Source organism: Lepidochelys kempii, chromosome 8 (genome assembly GCF_965140285.1).
Source record: "Lepidochelys kempii isolate rLepKem1 chromosome 8, rLepKem1.hap1, whole genome shotgun sequence".
Lineage (NCBI taxonomy): Eukaryota > Metazoa > Chordata > Testudines > Cheloniidae > Lepidochelys > Lepidochelys kempii.
In genome coordinates, this window is record NC_136387.1 from 19,556,824 (window position 1) to 19,566,013 (window position 9,190).

The 9,190-nt window shown below is 39.8% G+C and overlaps 1 long non-coding RNA gene across 1 annotated transcript in view; it reads left to right on the forward strand.

Annotated features, from left to right (window-relative positions):
- Nucleotides 1-6,483, forward strand: part of LOC140916499 (uncharacterized) — a 99,680-nt gene extending 93,197 nt beyond the window's left edge. The window contains exons 6-7 of the long non-coding RNA XR_012160530.1: nucleotides 3,861-4,015; nucleotides 5,214-6,483. This is a non-coding gene — a long non-coding RNA (uncharacterized LOC140916499). The remainder of the gene's footprint in view (nucleotides 1-3,860; nucleotides 4,016-5,213) is intronic.
- The last annotated feature ends 2,707 nt before the right edge of the window (nucleotides 6,484-9,190 follow it).

Sequence of the window (9,190 nt, forward strand, 5' to 3'; positions counted from 1 at the left end):
CTTCGGGTATTGTTGCTCTCTGTTCATGCGAGAAGGACCAGGGAAGTAAGTGGGTAAAGGAATAAGCCCCCTAACACTTCTCCCCATTCTCTCCCAGGCAAGTGCTATTATACCTCTCTGAAAATATGAGAGCTGTGTATTAAGTATGTGGGACTGTCTTCCTCAGAAGACTAGATGAAGTTTCCGGACCCCCTGTTGGCAGGATCATTGGGATTCATTTTTACTATCCATCTGAGAAGCTTTGCTACAGTATAACATAGGTGGTAGTAACTGGTGGCATTTAAAAAAGTTACTTACATGATACAAAACTACTCAAGATAGTTAAGTCCCAGGTGACTGCGAAGAGCTACCAAAGGATCTCACAAAACTGGGTGACTGGGCAACAAAATGGTAGATGAAATGTAATGTTGATAAATGCAAAGTAATGTACATTAGAAAACAAACTATACATATACAATGATAAGATCTAAATTAGCTGTTACCACTCAAGAAAGATCTTGGAGTCATTGTGGACAGTTCTCTGAAAACATCCATTCCATGTGCAGTGGCAGTCCAAAAAGCAACCAGAATGCTAGGAATCACCAAGGAAGGGATAGATAATAAGACTGAAAATATATTGTCTCTATATAAATCCGTGGTATGCCCACACCTTGAATACTGCGTGCAGATGTGGTCACCCCATCTCAAAAAAAAAATATTGAATTGGAAAAGGTTCAGAAAAGGGCAACAAAATTATTAGGGGTATGGAACGGCTTCCATATGAGGAGAGATTACTAAGACTGGGACTTTTCAGCTTGGAAGAGAGGCGACGAGGGGGGGGATATGATCAAGATTTATAAAATCATGAGTGGTATAGAGAAAGTAAATAAGGAAGTGTTATTGATGCCTTTTCATAATACAAGAGCAAGGGGCCACCAAATGAAATTATTAGGTAGCAGGTTTAAACAAACAAGAGAAAGTATTTTTTCATGCAACGCCCTGTCAACCTGTGGAACTCTTTGCCAGAGGGTGTTGTGAAGGCTGTACTATAACAGGGTTCAAAAGGGAGCTAGATAGGTCCATCAATGGCTATTAGCCAGGATGCGTAGGAATGGTGTCCCTAGCCTTTGTTTGCCAGAAGCTGAGATTGGGTGACAGAGCATGAATCACTTGATGATAACCTGTCTGTTCATTCCCTTTGGGGCACCTGCCAATGGCCACTGTCAGAGGACAGGATACTGGGCTTGATGAACCTTTGGTCTGACCCACTATGGCCATTCTTATATCTTTTCATTATTTCCAGGGCCATATTAGGAACTCCCCCACCATGCGTGAGGGGAGGTTACATGACAATTACAAAATAATGGAAGAACTGGCATAAAAATTACCTTGTTTTTCTAATGGGTTTTTTGTTGCCCTTTGATTTCAGTGATACAAAATAAAAACAATCCTTGAATGCAATTGTATTTAGGATATATCTGAGCAAATTTATACTGGTTGTTGTGCAATTTATTATATAAGCAACCATTACAAAATGACATCTTTGTCTGTGTGAAAAGGCTTCAAGGAAGGGAGAACTCAAAAGCAGAGTTTTTTGGGTGTCACCATGATCTTCAAAGATCAATGTTCTAACTAATCAAGACCACTCCAGACATTTACCATAATCTTTAATTCCTTGCACCCTGCTGTTATTTTCTTCAGCTTGTCTTTAGATAAAATGGTATTTCCTAAAGATGATTGGGACTAAAAACTATGGGCTTGATGTTTCCCCCTCATATTCATGCCAGCGTTACCCTAGTGTGACTATTAAGTTGAATGGAATTATTCCAAATTGAAACCAGTGCAAGTAAGAGAAGAATCAATATATAGTTTGCTTTCCTCTCCCTCCCAGATCTACAACTGTAAAGTCTGGTTTAAAAACCAAACTGACAGTGAACAACAGTAACAATTATGGACATGGATCTGACTGAGGGATTCAGTTTATATGTGTGCAGTATGAAGATGGGGAGGTATCGTGAAAGTTGACAACATTCTAAACTATAAATAAAGGAAAGAAATCCAGCAAAAATCCCAGGGTGCATGAAAAAAAAAATTTACTCTTCACTAATTTTATTCAAACTTGGCTTGTTTCTTAGATTCCAATAAAAAATTCATTGAAAGCTACATTTGACCAAAACCCTGTTGAACTTAACTGAGTTAAGCATGCTGCACACATTTTCTTTTTGGAATATATAGGACAAGTCAGGTTATTTTACTGTGTTGAGGAGGGATTATTTTAGTGTGTTGGGTTATTTTTTTAAAACATGGGCAGAATTAAAAAGTGGCCCAACAGATTTGGCTAAAATTTCTCTCTCATATACACAAACACCCACAAATTGCCTTTTGTCAAAGGCTAAGGAGCTGATCCAAAGCCTGTTGAAATCATAAGACAGACTCACATTTACTTCAGTGGATTTGCACAAGGCCTTAAAGCAAGGACAATTTCAACCTAAAAGGAATTTGTTTGAAAAGGTTCAGAGTAACTGAAAAAATGAGAGGGGGCAACAAGACTGTGTGTCATGGAGCACAGACTCACCTGGCAGTACCTCCTGCTGGTCATCTTGGGGAATTAGTGTCCAGCCTCCAGAATACCTCCTCCAGGCCAATGTCTCACCACCCCTGGCCTCCATGTCCCTCATCTTGGGTGCTGTCCCCTGGCAGTACCCCCACAGTTCTTGGTCTCCCCCTCCCACTATCCCCACCTCACCTCAGTCTTAGGCTACTGCAAGTCACCAGCTAGCCTCCACTCCCTGGGGAAAACCACAGTATAAGTGCCACTCATCATAGGCAAGGGGGTTTAGACCTGCTGCCTCTGCCTATCCATGGCTGCCCCTGCAACCCCTGTACCTAATAGGCCTTCCCAGGCCTACAGCCTGGAGCTTTCCTAAGCCCTGGCTCCCTTGGCCTTTACCAGCCCTGCTCCCAATCTGGGCACTTTCTCAGCCCTTACAGCCAGGTCACTCTTTCTCCAAGCTAAAAAGAGTCTCTGCTAGAGCTTCTGGCTCAAAGCCTTTATAGAGCCAACTAGGCCCTGACTGGGGCGTGGCCGTCAGCTGCCGCCACTTCCCCCAATCAGCCAGGGTTTTGCTCCCTGCCCCAGCAGGCCTTTTCCAACCCCTTCAGGGCTGGAGCTCATCCTGCTACACTGTGGTTGTTGCTGTTCTCCCTACAATACAGATAGAAAAGTCATTTACGAGACGCAAATGATGATGAACTAGACAGCAATAGCACAGAATGACATCTTGACAGTGAGGATTTTTCAGAAAGTACAAGCAAATAGCAATGACTGATGATCTTCAGGCTTCTACTGAATTACAGAGAAGTGCTGAGACCAATAGCTCTAGAAATGCATGTCAAAGATCTGAAAGCAGAACCAAAATAAATGCCAAATGTGTTTGCTGCTGAACTTCATAGTTTAGATTTAAATGCAGGACTACTAATTTGGCTAACCATTGTATAGTTTTCTGTCCCACTAAAGAAAGGAATGATATAACTAGGGTAAGGCAGGTATATGAGAACTATATTCATAAATGTTATTTAGCAGATGTCACTAGGACAGCAGAGGAAGGGAAATTAATAGTAGAAGTAGTATATTGCATTAATGGCTAAGAAACAGAGATCAGGACAGTATTGTGCTATGCACAAAGAGCAAAAAGATACTTCTCCCCTTAAATACCTAAATGTGAATAATACTAAGAGATATACATACTTTCAAGAGAACAAGGTTTTCTGATTTAGCAAACTTGGCACTGCTTCTAATTATTTGCATTTCTATAGTGAATCTGAAAATAGTTTGTGGACATTAATTAAACCATTGTTTTTCATTGTTTTTGCACTTCCAGGATCTGCCTGGGACTGGAAATGATGGAATATCTTGAGAGCGACTGTTCATGCAGGATTTCTGGCTTCTTCAGAAGCAGGAACTACAAGAGGTCAATTCTTGAAAGTTTTCAAGCTATCTCTGGAAAGCCCCAGTGGTTTGGATGGTTCAGATAAGGTATGGATGCCGTGCCAAATTCTGCTCAGTTTTATCTGTGAAATTCAGAATCACTGTATTAAAGGAGTGACACTCACTCCAGATTTACACTGCTGGAATTGAGATCCGATTTTGGCAGAGCTATCTAATGGAATGAGCACATATTTGTGAGCCAGGAACCCCTGAGATCAAGCCCTTGCTCTGCTGCTGAGTCACTGAGCCAGACTCATATTTCAGTAATATCAGTGTGGAACCAGAGTAACTCCATTAAACTTATTGGAATTAATTTCACTCCCACAGACTTAGCTGCACCATAAATTGCTGGGAAGACTTTAAGAGAAACAAATGTAGAGATTGCCACTCTGGGGTTATTATTCAACCATATTAAGAAAATCATCATGTTTTCAAGTTCCTACCCGGGTGGTTCATTCTGCCTAGGGAGCCCTCTCAGGCACATTCTGAGTATTCCTAATTGCATGAACAAGATGAGAATGCGGCTGTATTTTTCCCCACAGTGCGAAACTAAACACTTTAGTTGCATGCAGTGTTGTGGTAGCTGTGCCAGTCCCAAGATATGAGAGAGATAAGGTGGGTCAGGCAACATCTTTTATTGGACCAACCTCTGTTGGTGGGAGAAACGAGCTTTCAAGCGACACAGACCTGAGGAAGAACTCGGTGTAGCTCGGAAGCTTGTCTCTCTCACCAACAGAAGTTGGTCCAATAAAAGATATTCCCTCACCCATCTTGACTCTAACACTTCAGTTGATATTTTCAAATAATTAGCATCACAGTTGTGCCTGCAAAATATGAGCTTGTGCTAGTAATTGTGCACACAAGTATCAGTTTGCACACACAAAAACCTATTTGGTTTGAAAATTCCACATTGTATCAATAATTGCCAAGTATATGCATGAACTAATTAAGCATTGCTAATTCACCCACCAGAGCTGCATGATGTTGATTGGAGAGTACTGGAACAGGAAACAAATCCTGTACCTCTCATAATATTATATATGTATTCTCATAGAAATTGCTGTACAAGGCTGTCTAACAGCCTAATCAAATAAACCTCTTTCATCAAATGTACAGTGAAGCTGATCTCCTTCAGAGTGCCATCTTACTTTGTATTTAGACAGCACTGAGTTCCTGACATATAACATGCCTTCTATGAGCAATTTCTGTGTAGGTATTTTGTAATTTGTGTCTTTTCTTCTTCTAGATCAAATGTGATTGGATAAGTTCGTTGAGCAGAAAAGATCGAGAATGCATTAAGGAAGCAATGATAGAAAATGCAAATGTCATGGAACAAAAAATAACTCCTGATTCAGCCCAAATTAAGGAGACACTGAGAGATTAGAGAAAATTGATAAAGAAAGAGTAAACCTTACCAAGGAAAAAGCTTGGGGCTAAATCCTCTTCTGTGCCACATGCTACAGAGCACAGGAAAGGTGGATTAAACTATCATTATGCTTCCTGACTCCTAGGGCAAGTACCACAATTACACATCAAAAGGGTATTTGGGTGTACTAGCAGCCAGTTAGAAACACAGATGGCCATTTGCATATGAAAATATCTGTACGAATGCTATCTGCACAAAGATACACAAAAAGCTTTGAAAAACAGGACTTAAAGTCCCTCGTGATTACAGCTAGAGCAGGTCAGGAATTTTTGGACAAAATATTTTTTCACCAAAGAAAATGCTGATTTGTTAAAACCAAAACTGTTCATGAATCAGCGTCAGTTTCGACAAATGCCCTAAATAAAAAAAAGTTGAAAAAAGTTTCACATTTGTTGAAACGTTCTGAAATTTACATGAATTGAATGTGAGCCCACAATATGATGCAGTTTTGAAAAAAACTGATATCATTCTGGGGTCAAACTAACAGGGGTGTTGTATGGAAGCCCTGGCGAGGCCCCAGCTGTAGTAGTGTGTCCAGTTTGGGGCACCATACTTTAAGAAAGATGTGGACAAATTGGAGAAAGTACAGAAGAAAGCTACAAAAATGATAGCATATTAAAAATCTGACCTGTGAAGAAATATTAAAAAAAACTGGGCAATTTTAGTCTTGAGAAAAGAAAATGGAGGGGGGACCTGATAACAGTCTCCAAATACGTTAGGGGCTCCAGGTCCACAATGGGTCAGACAACAAGTAATGGGCTTAATCTGCAGCAAGGGCAATTCCGGTTAGGAATTAGGAAAAGCTTTCTAACTATAAGGATAGTTAAGTTCTGCAATAGTTTTCCAAGGGAGATTGTGGAATCCCCATTTTTCGAGGGTTTTAAGAACAGATTAGACAAACACCTGTAAAGGATAGTCTGGTGGTTTACTTGGTCCTGCCTCAGTGCAGGGGGCTGAATTACATGCCCTCTTGAGGTCCCTTCCAGCCCTACATTTATTTTATTCTAATCTGATCAAAATAAGAAAAGAAAAGAAAGTGGGTTAAAAATAAACAAGGTCAAAAATCAAAACAAAATGTTTCAAAAAAATTTAAATGAGAGGTTTTGATGGACCCAAACTGAAAATTGTTTCGGTTTTATGGTTCACAAAAAGTTTGGAGATTTCAACTTTTTGAGATCAGAAAAATTTTGAACCTCTTGAAAATAGTTAAAGGATAGGAATACTATTTCTTGTCCACCTCTGATTACCTCATTCAGTGATTTCAATTCCCAAATAACATTTTTCCTTCTCCCCCTGGCCCAATCCTGAAAGTCTGAGCTTTGTGTCTTCTGTAATGTCTCCTTTGTATTATATGTCTTTTGTCCTACTTTATCAGACGAGCTCCATCTCAGCTGAGATGGTTTTAGCCTCAAAATCAAAGAGCTTCTGCATCTATCTCAAACAATTTACGGAAGTACAAGATTGCAGCATCTTCAATATATCCGTACAATAGTGCACCATATTTACAACTGGGTCAGCACCAACACGTTTGACGCTGACATTTCAATTCGGTCTTTGATGTGTCCTTGAAAGTCTGGCATAGCAACAAGGGCAAAACATAAAATAAAATAAAAAGGTTTTATTGTGCTCTGAAGCACTTTTCTGTATACTTGTGTAAGTGAATCCCACCGAGAGATTTTAGAGCCTGTAAACACTGTTACGCAACATGTATTGATTTTCCCACTGCATGCTTACACTCATCAGCTGACACTGCATTTGTTCTCTTTAAAAAGTCTGAATACCACATTTCTTTGCCTCTGAGGCCAAAACAGGGCCCATGGGATGAATGACACAGAGCCCTGGTGTCTCAGTTAAATCAAATTTCCTTTACATTGCTCTGGCACTGTCTAGGGGCCTTCAAATGTTTGTTTAAATTAAATGTACTGCCCACCAGGTGAAAGAGACCTCAGTAGAAAGGGGAGTCAAACCCACATCTGCCAAAATGAAGTCTTGAGTTCTCACACCAAATATTAGACTTTTTCTTTACTAGCTTGGCATCATGATTGTTTTAGGAAGCAGAGCACGGGAGACTGGCCTCACACTGATCTCTTACCACTGGAGGCGTAGGGTCAAGTCCTAGGTCAGGTCACAAGTAAAACTGAATTTGGAAGGTTTCATCCTTGTCCCTCTCAGGCTCAACACAAAATCACACAGTACGGAGGAATCTGACAAGATCAGTAGATGCCTCTGAGAAGAGTGTGGAAAGGCAAGGAATTGGCTGCAGTATACTACTGCATCACCATGGATGGGCTCATTTTAAAAATCTGTAACTCAAATATAATCTAGAGAGCTAAATGGGTAAATAAATAGCAATTCCTCACATTTCTGATGACCAGTCACACCCTCATATTGGAGGAGGGATCAAAAACAACAACAACTCTTCATGTTCATTCTCCCCATCTTCATTCTCAGCCAAGTGATGCTATTAGCCACGACAAACCAACAAACAAACAAAAAACAAACAAAATTATCCAACTCTGCCATGTGCCAGAAAATGGCATTTAACTCTTCGAACTGTTAAATAAAATTGATGCTTTAAGAATGATTGAACACCAAGGACTTTTTCTTCATTCCAAATGCCTTCTGAATTAAACTCACCTCCCATTTTATTGTGCTTAAGAAGTGCAAAGTGGGAGGATCCTGCTGATCCTTTCTGATTTCAATCCCTAAAGGTATGCACTTTTCTTATTTAAATAATGGCTGCCCAGCACGTCTTTGATTTCCAGAACTTTTCACCTGCCCACAGTCTTCATACTGGAAGCAAAAAAAGGGCATTTCTTATCCTTATAATTAACAGCATGGTATAATGATGTTAAGAGGGTAGTTTTTACTAATTGGCTCCTTTGCCAGAGCACAAAAGAACTAAAAGAAAAAAGCTTGTTTAAAAAAAGAGAGAAAAGTTAAAAACCCAATTAAAGTATGAATATCAACTCTGAATTCAATGCATTATCTAATTACTCATTACCATACAGGTTCTATATACATAGAACGAGAGAGCCAGTAAAATGTCCTGAGTGTTAAAGATTTTTTAGGCATAGTGCTTCAGAACACTTGTTATTGTCAAAAGGTAATTCCACCATTTTCTGGTTCACCCCGAGAGTGGAGAAATTGATGGAATGAGGAGCTCTTTTCAGTATGACAGAAAAGCCATGCAATGTGCTTGAAAAGAAAGCTTTGAATTACACTTGGCATTGCTGAGCCCAGAGCTGGTGGCAGCCACCACGGTAAAAAAAGCGGCATAGCATCAGCTAGCAGATAAAAGCAAACAGAAAATAGAAACTCCTCTTTCCACTGTCACTTGTTGCATTTTTCTTGTGTACATCGCTTGTTGACTCAGCTAGAGCGAGGGAGAAAAAGGAATGTTTCAGTATTGTTATTCCCATGACATAAATGTGCATTCTGGCTGCATACTACTGTGTATGACTCATCCCTATCTTCGGATGCTTTACCAAACTGCAGCATCCATATCCCTTTTTGTTTAAATTTTTTCGGTTATTGTAGTAAAAGCTTATCTGTTACCTGTAATGCAACACCAGTGACTTAGTAAAGTGATTTGAAAATGTGAACCATTATACAAATGCCAGATATCATTATTATTTTACTGAAACCATCAAAGACAACTTGAACCAATTCTACAATCTGGAACGTCTCTAATGAATATATATATATATGTATTAAACAATGGATCACAGTTTGAGCCAGATTCTGTATCTTGGTTACAGCACCTTTGCACCATTCAGGAGGCATAAAGGGGTATA